Below are 13,279 nucleotides of genomic sequence, written 5' to 3'. Positions count from 1 at the left end.
GTACAGTAAATGCCTCCTGTATGGCTACAGCCTTGGACGATAATGCTAACTGTTAGTAACCAACTGGGCCTTTCCTAAAATATAGACAGAAAAGGGTCCGACTGTTGCTCAGAGCAAAGGCAGAAAAGCAAAGCGCAAAGGAAAACTGAAGCGTTCCCAGTCTCCAACAAGTGAGTCCCATGACTCGGGCCGGGTCGGCGGGCCGGTACCAGTGCGGCACGTATGGCCACAAGTGACCCATAGCTCATTACTGCAGTCTCCAAGCAAGTGGACATTAGGCTCCTGAAAGCCAAATTAGCACAGCCTGCTGGGAGCTCAGAAATCTATTCGGCAGAAGGTTTCCCAGAGTTGGGGGCAGTTGTTCCTCATGGTACAATGACTTAACTCTGCAGGTCCCCAATCCAAGTAGCTCAGCTCTTCAATTGCCCCTCTCCCCTATCTTCTCATTAAACTTTCAAGCCCACAAATCTTTTTCGTGCTGTCGTCAAAGTGGGCCTCCACTCCTGGGCAGAACATGGAACTTAACAGCCAAAAGTCACAAATGGTGACTTATTCCAAAAGTGATTAATTGTTGCACCATGTCCGATGGAATGGCAGAACATAATGAACCCTCTCTACCTGTTAAGTGCCCTACTGGGGGGTGTCATGGTGGTTGGTGGAGAAGGATCCATTAACTGCTAAGTATCTGCATGGAGGATTTTGTTTTTTGTTCCCAAGGGGGCGCTCCTGATGCAGCTGTCTAACTGGCACTGTATATTGCACTAATTGCTTTCCTTGTTATCAACCTCTATACAAACAATTAAATTGTTTGCTCTAAAGACATTTGATTGGTTATTACTGTAATCATGTCAAGGCTACCGTCCATAATTATGGTGCCCCATATTAGCAGGGCCCTGGTTGGTGGGTTCTTCCAACCACTAAACTGGGACACCAATAAGAAAAGATAAAACCCCATGCATGCATGATCATGCCCCTGATCTGCCCTTGCCACTCCCCAATTACAGGACAGGTATGGGATCCCTTATCCAGAAACCCGTCATCCAGAAAGCTCCGAATTACGGAAAGCCTGTCTCCCATAGACTCCATTTTAATCAAATAATTCAGAATTTTAAAATTGATTTCCTTTTTCTCTGTAATAATAAAACAGTACCTGTACTTGATCCCAACTAAGATATAATTACCCCTTATTGGGGGCAGAACAGCCCTATTGGGTTTATTTCATGGTTAAATGATTCCCTTTTCTCTGTAATAATAAAACAGTACCTGTACTTGATCCCAACTAAGATGTAGGGCATATTAACCCCAGACATGCCAAAAGTTCTGTGCATTTTCCTAAGTTATAAATAGGGCCAATTCCATAAATCTATGTTATTTCCTTCCATTCTTAATCAGTTGAAAGCAAAACAATATTAATGTATAGGAGAAGAGGGCTGTTTTGTGCCTGCTGGGTAACTGGGGAATGATGCGGGGGGCTCTGTAAAGTGCCGACAGACAGTCACTATTTAATTGGGCTGGGGGGGGGCTGTTTGTGCTCTGGGTACTGTGGGAATGCCGGGGGGGGGCTGTAAGTGCCAACAGTCAGCATTTATTGGGCTGGGGGGGCGTTTGTGGCCTCTGGGTACTGGGAATGCCAGGGGGGCTGTAAGGTGCCACAGAATCACTATTTTGGGCTGGGGGGCTGTTTGTGCCTCTGGGTACTGGAGAATGCCAGGGGGGCTGTAAGGTGCCACAGACAGTCACTATTTATTGGGCTGGGGGGGCTGTTTGTGCCTCTGGGTACTGGAATGCCAGGGGGCTGTAAGGTGCCCACAGACAGTCACTATTTATTGGGCTGGGGGGGCTGTTTGTGCCTCTGGTACTGGAATGCCGGGGGGGCTGTAAGGTTGTCCACAGACAGTCACTATTTATTGGGCTGGGGGGCTGTTTGTGCCTCTGGGTACTGAGAATGCCAGGGGGGGGCTGTAAGGTGCCACAGACAGTCACTATTTTTGGCTGGGGGGGGCTGTTTGTGCCTCTGGGTACTGGGAATGCCAGGGGGGCTGTAAGGTGCCCACAGAACAGTCACTATTTATTGGGCTGGGGGCTGTTGTTGTGCCTCTGGGTACTGGGAATGCCAGGGGGCTGTAAGTGTGCCACAGACAGTCACTATTTATTGGGCTGGGGGCTGTTTGTGCTCTGGGTACTGGGAATGCCAGGGGGGGCTGTAAGGTGGCCACAGACATCACTATTTTATTGGGCTGGGGGGGCTGTTTGTGCTCTGGGTACTGGGAATGCCAGGGGGGCTGTAAGGTGCCACAGACAGTCACTATTTTTGGGCCTGGGGGGGCTGTTGTGCCTCTGGGTACTGGGAATGCCGGGGGGGCCTTAAGGTGTCACAGACAGTCACTATTTATTGGGCTGGGGGGCTGTTTGTGCCTCTGGGTACTGGGAATGCCGGGGGGCTGTAAGGTGCCACAGAGTCACTATTTATTGGGCTGGGGGGGCTGTTTGTGCCTCTGGGTACTGGGAATGCCAGGGGGGCTGTAAGGTGCCCAAGACAGTCACTATTTATTGGGCTGGGGGGGGCTGTTTGTGCTCCTGGGTACTGGGAATGCCGGGGGGGCTGTAAGGTGCCACAGACAGTCCTATTTATTGGGCTGGGGGGGCTGTTTGTGCCTCTGGGTACTGGGAATCAGGGGGGGCTGTAAGGTGCCACAGACAGTCACTATTTATTGGGCTGGGGGGGCTGTTTGTGCCTCTGGGTACTGGATGCCGGGGGGGCTGTAAGGTGCCACAGACAGTCACTATTTATTGGGCTGGGGGGGCTGTTTGTGCCTCTGGGTACTGGGAATGCCAGGGGGCTGTAAGGTGCCACAGACAGTCACTATTTATTGGGCTGGGGGGGGGGCTGTTTGTGCCTCTGGGTACTGGGAATGCCAGGGGGGCTGTAAGGTGCCACAGACAGTCACTATTTATTGGGCTGGGGGGGCTGTTTGTTGCCTCTGGGTACTGGGAAGCCATGGGGGGGGGGGGGGGCTGTAAGGTGCCACAGACAGTCCACTATTTATTGGGCTGGGGGGGCTGTTTGTGCCTCTGGGTACTGGGAATGCCAGGGGGGGGGGGCTGTAAGGTGCCACAGACAGTCACTATTTATTGGGCTGGGGGGGCTGTTTGTGCCTCTGGGTACTGGGGAATGCCAGGGGGGGCTGTAAGGTGCCACAGACAGTCACTATTTATTGGGCTGGGGGGGGCTGTTTGTGCCTCTGGGTACTGGAATGCCGGGGGGGCTTTAGTGGGGTGCCACAGACAGTCACTATTTATGGGCTGGGGGGGGGGCTGTTTGTTGCCTCTGGGTACTGGATGCCGGGGGGGCTGTAAGGTGCCACAGACAGTCACTATTTTATTGGGCTGGGGGGGGGGCTGTTTGTGCCTCTGGGTACTGGGAATGGCCAGGGGGGCTGTAAGGTGCCACAGACAGTCACTATTTATTGGGCTGGGGGGCTGTTTGTGCCTCTGGGTACTGGGAATGCCAGGGGGGCTGTAAGGTGCCACAGACAGTCACTATTTATTGGGCTGGGGGGGCTGTTTGTGCCTCTGGGTACTGGGAATCCAGGGGGGCTGTAAGGTGCCACAGACAGTCACTTTTATTGGGCTGGGGGGGCTGTTTGTGCCTCTGGGTACTGGGAATGCCAGGGGGGCTGTAAGGTGCCACAGAACAGTCACCTATTTATTGGGCTGGGGGGCTGTTTGTGCCTCTGGGTACTGGGAATGCCAGGGGGCTGTAAGGTGCCCACAGACAGTCACTATTTTTTTGGGCTGGGGGGGCTGTTTGTGCCTCTGGGTACTGGGAATGCCGGGGGGGGGGGGCTGTAAGGTGCCACAGACAGTCACTATTTATTGGGCTGGGGGGGCTGTTTGTGCCTCTGGGTACTGGGAATGCCAGGGGGGCTGTAAGGTGCCACAGACAGTCACTATTTTTTGGGCTGGGGGGGCTGTTTGTGCTCTGGGTACTGGGAATGCCAGGGGGGCTGTAAGGTGCCACAGACAGTCACATATTTTTTGGGTGGGGGGGCTGTTTGTGCCTCTGGGTACTGGGAATGCCAGGGGGGCTGTAAGGTGCCACAGACAGTCACTATTTATTGGGCTGGGGGGGGCTGTTTGTGCCTCTGGGTACTGGGAATGCCAGGGGGGCTGTAAGGTGCCACAGACAGTCACTATTTATTGGGCTGGGGGGCTGTTTGTGCCTCTGGGTACTGGGAATGCCAGGGGGGCTGTAAGGTGCCACAGACAGTTACTATTTATTGGCGGGGGGGGGCTGTTTTGTGCCTCTGGGTACTGGGAATGCCGGGGGGGGCTGTAAGGTGCCAAGACAGTCACTAATTTATTGGCTGGGGGGGACTATTTTGCCTCTGGGTACTGGGAATGCCAGGGGGCTGTAAGGTGCCACAGACAGTCACTATTTATTGGGCTGGGGGGGCTGTTTGTGCCTCTGGGTACTGGGAATCCAGGGGGGCTGTAAGGTGACACAGACAGTCACTATTTATTGGGCTGCGGGGGGGCTGTTTGTGCCTCTGGGTACTGGGAATGCCAGGGGGGCTGTAAGGTGCCACGACAGTCACTATTTATTGGGCTGGGGGGCTGTTTGTGCCTCTGGGTACTGGGAATGCCAGGGGGGGCTGTAAGGTGCCACAGACAGTCACATTTATTGGGCTGGGGGGGCTGTTTTGTGCTCTGGGTACTGGGAATGCCAGGGGGGGGCTGTAAGGTGCCACAGACAGTCACTATTTATTGGGCTGGGGGGGCTGTTTGTGCCTCTGGGTACTGGGAACCAGGGGGGCTGTAAGGTGCCACAGACAGTCACTATTTATTGGGCTGGGGGGGGGCTGTTTGTGCCTCTGGGTACTGAATGCCAGGGGGGCTTAAGGTGCCACAGACAGTCACTATTTATTGGGCTGGGGGGGCTGTTTGTGCCTCTGGGTACTTGAATGCAGGGGGGCTGTAAGGGCCACAGACAGTGCACTATTTTTGGGCTGGGGGGGCTGATTTGTGCCTCTGGGTACTGGAATGCAGGGGGCTGTAAGGTGCCACAGACAGTCATTTTATTGGGCTGGGGGGCCTGTTTGTGCCTCTGGTACTGGGAAGCCAGGGGCTGTAAGTTGCCACAGACAGTCACTATTTTTGGGCTGGGGGGCTGTTTGTGCTCTGGGTACTGGAATGCCGGGGGGGCTGTAAGGTGCCACAGACGTCACTATATATTGGGCTGGGGGGAGGGCTGTTGTGCCTCTGGGGTACTTGGAATGCCAGGGGGGCTGAAGGTGCCACAAGACAGTCACTATTATTGGCTGGGGGGGCTGTTTTGCCTCGGGTATGGGAATGCCAGGGGCTGTAGTGCACAGACAGTCACTATTATTGGGCTGGGGGGACTTTTGGCTCTGGTACTGGAATGCCAGGGGGCTGTTAAGGTGCACAGACAGTACTATTTTTTGGGCGGGGGGCTTTGTGCTCTGGGTACTGGGGAATGCGGGGGGGGGGCTGTAAGGTCACAGACAGTCACTATTTATTGGGCTGGGGGCTGTTTGTGCCTCTTGGGTACTGGAATGCCAGGGGGCTGTAAGGTGCCAACAGACAGTCATATTTATTGGGCTGGGGGGGCTGTTTTGGCCTCTTGGGTACTGGGAATGCAGGGGGGCTGTAAGGTGCCACAGACAGTTACTATTATTGGGCTGGGGGGGCTGTTGTGCCTCTGGGTACTGGGAATGCCGGGTGGGGGGGGCTGTAAGGTGCCATAGACAGTCACTATTTTATTGGGGCTGGGGGGGGCATTTTGTGCCTCGGTACTGGGAATGCCAGGGGGCTGTAAGGTGCCACAGACAGTCACTATTTATTGGGCTGGGGGGGGGCTGTTTGTGCCTCTGGGTACTGGGAATGCCAGGGGGCTGTAAGGTGCCACAGACAGTCACTATTTATTGGGACTGGGGGGGCTGTTTGTGCCTCTGGGTACTGGGAATGCCAGGGGGGCTGTAAGGTGCCACAGACAGTCACTATTATGGCTGGGGGGGGTGTTTGTGCCTCTGGGTACTGGGAATGCCAGGGGGGCTGTAAGGTGCCACAGACAGTCACATTTATTGGGCTGGGGGGGCTGTTTGTGCCTCTGGTACTGGGAATGCCAGGGGGCTGTAAGGTGCCACAGACAGTCACTATTTATTGGGCTGGGGGGCTGTTTTGTGCCTCTGGGTACTGGGAATGCCAGGGGGCTGTAAGGTGCCACAGCAGTCACTATTTTTGGGCTGGGGGGGCTGTTTGTGCCTCTGGGTACTGGGAATGCCAGGGGGGCTGTAAGGTGCCACAGACAGTCACTATTTATTGGGCTGGGGGGCTGTTTGTGCCCTCTGGGTACTGGGAATGCTGGGGGGGGCTAAGGTGCACAGACAGTCACTATTTATGGGCTGGGGGGGCTGTTTGTGCCTCTGGGTACTGGGAATGCCAGGGGGCTGTAAGGTGCCACAGACAGTCACTATTTATTGGGCTGGGGGGGGCTGTTTGTGCCTCTGGTACTGGGAATGCCCAGGGGGGCTGTAAGGTGCCACAGACAGTCACTATTTATTGGGTGGGGGGGGGCTGATTTGTGCCTCTGGGTACTGGAATGCGCAGGGGGGCTGTAAGGTGCCACCAGACAGTCCACTATTTATTGGGCTGGGGGGGCTGTTTGTGCCTCTGGTACTTGGAATGCCAGGGGGGCTGTAAGGTGCCACAGAACAGTCACTATTATTGGGCTGGGGGGCTGTTTGTGCCTCTGGGTACTGGAAATGCAGGGGGGCTGTAAGGTGCCCACAGACAGTCACTATTTATTTGGGGCTGGGGGGGGGCTGTTTGTGCCTCTGGTACTGGGAATGCCAGGGGGGGCTGTAAGGTGCCAAGACAGTCACTATTTTTGGGCTGGGGGGCTGTTTGTGCTCTGGGTACTGGGAATGCCCAGGGGGGCTAGTAAGGTCCACAGACAGTCACTATTTATTTGGGCTGGGGGGGTGCTGTTTGTGCCTCTGGGTACTGGGAATGCCAGGGGGCTGTAGGTGCTACAGACAGTCACTATTTATTGGGCTGGGGGGGCTGTTTGTTGCCTCTGGGTACTGGAATGCCAGGGGGGCTGTAAGGTGCACAGACAGTCACTATTTATTGGGCTGGGGGGGCTGTTTGTGCCTCTGGGTACTGGGAATGCCAGGGGGGCTGTAAGGTGCCACAGACAGTCACTATTTATTGGGCTGGGGGGGGCTGTTTGTGCCTCTGGGTACTGGGAATGCCAGGCGGGGCTGTAAGGTGCCACAGACAGTCACTATTTATTGGGCTGGGGGGGCTGTTTGTGCCTCTGGGTACTTGGAATGCCAGGGGGCTGTAAGGTGCCACAGACAGTCACTATTTATTGGGCTGGGGGGGCTGTTTGTGCCTCTGGGTACTGGGAATGCCAGGGGGCTGTAAGGTGCCACAGACAGTCACTATTTATTGGGCTGGGGGGGGGCTGTTTGTGCCTCTGGGTACTGGGAATGCCAGGGGGCTGTAAGGTGCCACAGACAGTCACTATTTATTGGGCTGGGGGGCTGTTTGTGCCTCTGGGTACTGGGAATGCCAGGGGGGCTGTAAGGTGCCACAGGACAGTCACTATTTATTGGGCTGGGGGGGCTGTTTGTGGCCTCTGGGTACTGGGAATGCCAGGGGGCTGTAAGGTGCCACAGGACAGTCACTATTTATTGGGCTGGGGGGGGGCTGTTTTGTGCCTCTGGGTACTGGGAATGCCAGGGGGTGCGCTGTAAGGTGCCACAGACAGTCCACTATTTATTGGGCTGGGGGGGGGGGGCTTTTGTGGCCTCTGGGTACTGGGAAGCCAGGGGGGGCTGTAAGGTGCCACAGACCAGTCACTATTTATTGGGCTGGGGGGGGTGTTTTGTGCCTCTGGGTACTGGGAATGCCAGGGGGGCTTGTAAGGTGCCACAGACAGTCACTATTATTGGGGACTGGGGGGGCTGTTTGTGCCTCTGGGTACTGGAATGCCAGGGGGGCTGTAAGGTGCCACAGACAGTCACTATTTATTGGGCTGGGGGGGGGCTGTTTGTGCCTCTGGGTACTGGGAAATTGCCAGGGGGGCTGTAAGGTGCCACAGACAGTCACTATTTATTGGGCTGGGGGGGCTGTTGTCCTCTGGGTACTGGGAATGCCAGGGGGCTGTAAGGTGCCACAGACAGTCACTATTATTGGCTGGGGGGGCTGTTTGTCCTCTGGGTAACTGGGAATGCCAGGGGGCTGTAAGGTGCCACAGACAGTACTATTTATTGGGCTGGGGGGGCTGTTTGTGCCTCTGGGTACTGGGAATGCCAGGGGGGCTGTAAGGTGCCACAGACAGTACTATTTATTGGGCTGGGGGGCTGTTTGTGCCCTCTGGGTACTGGGAATGCCGGGGGGCTGTAAGGTGCCAAGACAGTCACTATTTATTGGGCTGGGGGGGCTGTTTGTGCCTCTGGGTACTGGGAATGCCAGGGGGCTGTAAGGTGCCACAGACAGTCACTATTTATTGGGCTGGGGGGGGGCTGTTTGTGCCTCTGGGTACTGGGAAATGCCAGGGGGGCTGTAAGGTGCCACAGACAGTCACTATTTATTGGCTGGGGGGGCTGTTTGTGCCTCTGGGTACTGGAATGCCAGGGGGGCTGTAAGGTGCCACAGACAGTCACTATTTATTGGGCTGGGGGGGCTGTTTGTGCCTCTGGGTACTGGGAATGCCAGGGGGGGCTGTAAAGGTGCCACAGACAGTCCAACTATTTATTGGGCTGGGGGGCTGTTTGTGCCTCTGGGTACTGGGAATGCCAGGGGGGCTGTAAGGTGCCACAGACAGTCACTATTTATTGGGCTGGGGGGCTGTTTGTGCCTCTGGGTACTTGGAATGCCAGGGGGCTGTAAAGGTGCCACAGACAGTCACTATTTATTGGGCTGGGGGGGCTGTTTGTGCCTCTGGGTACTGGGAATGCCAGGGGTGCTGTAAGGTGCCACAGACAGTCACTATTTATTGGCTGGGGGGGGCTGTTTGTGCCTCTGGGTACTGGAATGCCAGGGGGGCTGTAAGGTGCCACAGACAGTCACTATTTATTGGGCTGGGGGGGGCTGTTTGTGCCTCTGGTTACTGGAATGCCAGGGGGGCTGTAAGGTGCCACAGACAGTACTATTTATTGGGCTGGGGGGGGGCTGTTTGTTGCCTCTGGGTACTGGGAATGCCAGGGGGGCTGTAGGTGCCACAGACAGTCACTATTTATTGGGGCTGGGGGGGCTGTTTGTCCTCTGGGTACTGAGGGAATGCCAGGGGGGCTGTAAGGTGTCCACAGACAGTCACTATTTATTGGGCTGGGGGGCTGTTTGTGCCTCTGGGGTACTGGGAATGGCCAGGGGCTGTAGGTGCCACAGACAGTCACTATTTATTGGGCTGGGGGGCTGTTGTGCCTCTGGACTGGGAATGCAGGGACTGTAAGGTGCCACATGACATCACTATTTATTGGGCTGGGGGGCTGTTTTGTGCCTCTGGGTACTGGGATGCCAGGGGGGCTGTAAGGTGCCACATACAGTCACTATTTATTGGCTGGGGGGGCTGTTTGTGCCCTGGGTACTGGGAATGCCAGGGGGCTGTAAGGTGCCACAGACAGTCACTATTTATTGGGCTGGGGGGGCTGTTTGTGCCTCTGGTACTGGGAATGCCAGGGGGCTGTAAGGTGCCACAGACAGTCACTAATTTTTTTGGGCTGGGGGGGCTGTTTGTGCTCTGGGTACTGGGAATGCCAGGGGGGCTGTAAGGTGCCACAGACAGTCACCTATTTATTGGCTGGGGGGGGGCTGTTTGCTGGCCTCTGGGTACTGGGAATGCCAGGGGGGGCTGTAAGTGCCACAGACAGTCACTATTTATTTGGGCTGGGGGTTGGGCTGTTTGTGCCTCTGGGTACTGGGAATGCCAGGGGGGCTGTAAGGTGCCACAGACAGTCACTATTTATTGGGCTGGGGGGGGCTGTTTGTGCCTCTGGTACTGGAATGCCGGGGGGCTGTAAGGTGCCACAGACAGTCACTATTATTGGGCTGGGGGGCTGTTTGTGCCTCTGGGTACTGGGAATGCCAGGGGGCTGTAAGGTGCCACAGACAGTCACTATTAATTGGCTGGGGGGGCTGTTTGTGCCTCTGGTACTGGGAATGCCGGGGGGGCTGTAAGGTGCCACAGACAGTCACATTTATTGGGCTGGGGGCTGTTTGTGCCTCTGGGTATATGGGAATGCAGGGGCTGTAAGGTGCCACAGACAGTCACTATTTATTGGGCTGGGGCGGCTGTTTGTGCCTCTGGGTACTGGGAATGTCAGGGGGGCTGTAAAGGTGCCACACCAGTCACATTTATGGGCTGGGGGGCTGTTTGTGCCTCTGGTACTGGGAATGCCAGGGGGGCTGTAAGGTGCCACAGACAGTCAATCTATTATTGGGCTGGGGGGCTGTTTGTGCCTCTGGGTACTGGGAATGCCAGGGGGGCTGTAAGGTGCCACAGACAGTCACTATTTATTGGGCTGGGGGGCTGTTTGTGCCTCTGGGTATTGGAATGCAGAGGGGCTGTAAGGTGCCACAGACAGTCACTATTTATTGGGCTGGGGGGGCTTTGTGGCCTGGTACTGGAATGTCAGGGGGGCTGTAAGGTGCCACAACAGTCAATTTATTGGCTGGGGGGCTGTTTGTGCCTCTGGGTACTGGAATGCCAGGGGCTGTAAGGTGCACAGACAGTCACTTTTATTGGGCTGGGGGGGGGGCTTTTGTGCCTCTGGGTACTGGGAATGCCAGGGGGGCTGTAAGGTGCCACAGACAGTCACTATTATTGGGCTGGGGGGCTGTTTGTGCCTCTGGTACTGGGAATGCCAGGGGGGCTGTAAGGTGCCACAGACAGTCACTATTTATCTGGGCTGGGGCTGTTTGTGCCTCTGGGTACTGGAATGCCAGGGGGCTGTAAGGTGCCACAGACAGTCACTATTTATTGGCTGGGGGGTTGTTTGTGCCTCTGGGTACTGGGAATGCCAGGGGGGCTGTAAGGTGCCACAGACAGTCACTATTTATTGGGCTGGGGGGGCTGTTTGTGCCTCTGGGTACTGGGAATGCCAGGGGGGCCTGTAAGGTGCCACAGACAGTCACTATTTATTGGGCTGGGGGGCTGTTTGTGCCTCTGGGTACTGGGAATGCCAGGGGGCTGTAAGGTGCCACAGACAGTCACTATTTATTGGGCTGGGGGGGCTGTTTGTGCCTCTGGGTACTGGGAATGCCAGGGGGGCTTTAAGTGCCACAGACAGTCACTATTTATTGGGCTGGGGGGCTGTTTTGTGCCTCTGGGTACTGGGAATGCCAGGGGGGCTGTAAGGTGCCACAGACAGTCACTATTTATTGGGGGCTGGGGGCTGTTTGTGCCTCTGGGTACTGGGAATGCCAGGGGGGCTGTAAGGTGCCACAGACAGTTACTATTTATTGGGCTGGGGGGGCTGTTTGTTCCTCTGGGTACTGGGAATGCCAGGGGGGCTGTAAGGTGCCACAGACAGTTACTATTTATTGGGCTGGGGGGGCTGTTTGTTCCTCTGGGTACTGGGAATGCCAGGGGGCTGTAAGGTGCCACAGACAGTTACTATTTATTGGGCTGGGGGGCTGTTTGTGCCTCTGGGTACTGGAATGCCAGGGGGGCTGTAAGGTGCCACAGACAGTTACTATTTATTGGGCTGGGGGGTGCTGTTTGTGCCTCTGGGTACTGGGAATGCCGGGGGGCTGTAAGGTGCCATAGACAGTCACTATTTATTGGGCTGGGGGGCTGTTTGTGCCTCTGGGTACTGGGAATGCCAGGGGGGCTGTAAGGTGCCACAGACAGTCACTATTTATTGGGCTGGGGGGCTGTTTGTGCCTCTGGGTACTGGGAATGCCAGGGGGGGGCTGTAAGGTGCCACAGACAGTCACTATTTATTGGGCTGGGGGGCTGTTGTGCCTCTGGTACTGGGAATGCCAGGGGGCTGTAAGGTGCCACAGACAGTCACTATTTATTGGGCTGGGGGGGCTGTTTGCCTCTGGGTACTGGGAATGCCAGGGGGGCTGTAAGGTGCCACAGACAGTCACTATTTATTGGGCTAGGGGGGCTGTTTGTGCCTCTGGTACTGGAATGCCAGGGGGGGGCTGTAAGGTGCCACAGACAGTCACTATTTATTGGGCTGGGGGGGCTGTTTGTGCCTCTGGGTACTGGGAATGCCAGGGTGGGGGCTGTAAGGTGCCACAGACAGTCACTATTATTGGATGGGGGGGCTGTTTGTGCCTCTGGGACTGGGAATGCCAGGGGGCTGTAAGGTGCCACAGACAGTCACTATTTATTGGGCTGGGGGGGGCTGTTTTGTGCCTCTGGGTACTGGAATGCCAGGGGGCTGTAAGGTGCCACAGACAGTCACTATTTATTGGGCTGGGGGGGCTGTTTGTGCCTCTGGGTACTGGGAATGCCAGGGGGGCTGTAAGGTGCCACAGACAGTTACTATTTATTGGGCTGGGGGGGCTGTTGTTCCTCTGGGTACTGGGAATGCCAGGGGGGCTGTAAGGTGCCACAGACAGTTACTATTTATTGGGCTGGGGGGCTGTTTGTTCCTCTGGGTACTGGGAAGCCAGGGGGCTGTAAGGTGCCACAGACAGTTCTATTTATTGGGCTGGGGGCTGTTTGTGCCTCTGGGTACTGGGAATCCAGGGGGGCTGTAAGGTGCCACAGACAGTTACTATTTATTGGGCTGGGGGGTGCTGTTTGTGCCTCTGGGTACTGGGAATGCCGGGGGGCTGTAAGGTGCCATAGACAGTCACTATTTATTGGGCTGGGGGGCTGTTTGTGCCTCTGGGTACTGGAATGCCAGGGGGCTGTAAGGTGCCACAGACAGTCACTATTTATGGGCTGGGGGGGCTGTTTGTGCCTCTGGGTACTGGAATGCCAGGGGGGCTGTAAGGTGCCACAGACAGTCACTATTTATTGGGCTGGGGGTGGGGCTGTTTGTGCCTCTGGTACTGGGAATGCCAGGGGGGCTGTAAGGTGCCACAGACAGTCACTATTTATTGGGCTGGGGGGGGTGAACTAACACCCCAACATATATCTCTCACTCCTGGGAATCTCTGCAGAGCACAGCATGCAGAGGAATAGACAGAGGTATCGCTGATATGTTCACAAAATCTAGCAGACATTTAAAAGGGCCGTTATAAGTCTGGAACCTTAGGCCTTGTTAATATGGCTAACTTCTAGTGG

The sequence above is a fragment of the Xenopus tropicalis genome, chromosome 2 (assembly GCF_000004195.4).
Source record: "Xenopus tropicalis strain Nigerian chromosome 2, UCB_Xtro_10.0, whole genome shotgun sequence".
Taxonomy (NCBI): Eukaryota; Metazoa; Chordata; class Amphibia; order Anura; family Pipidae; genus Xenopus; species Xenopus tropicalis.
The sequence above is the reverse complement of the archived record's forward strand: the minus strand, read 5'-3'. Positions refer to the sequence as shown.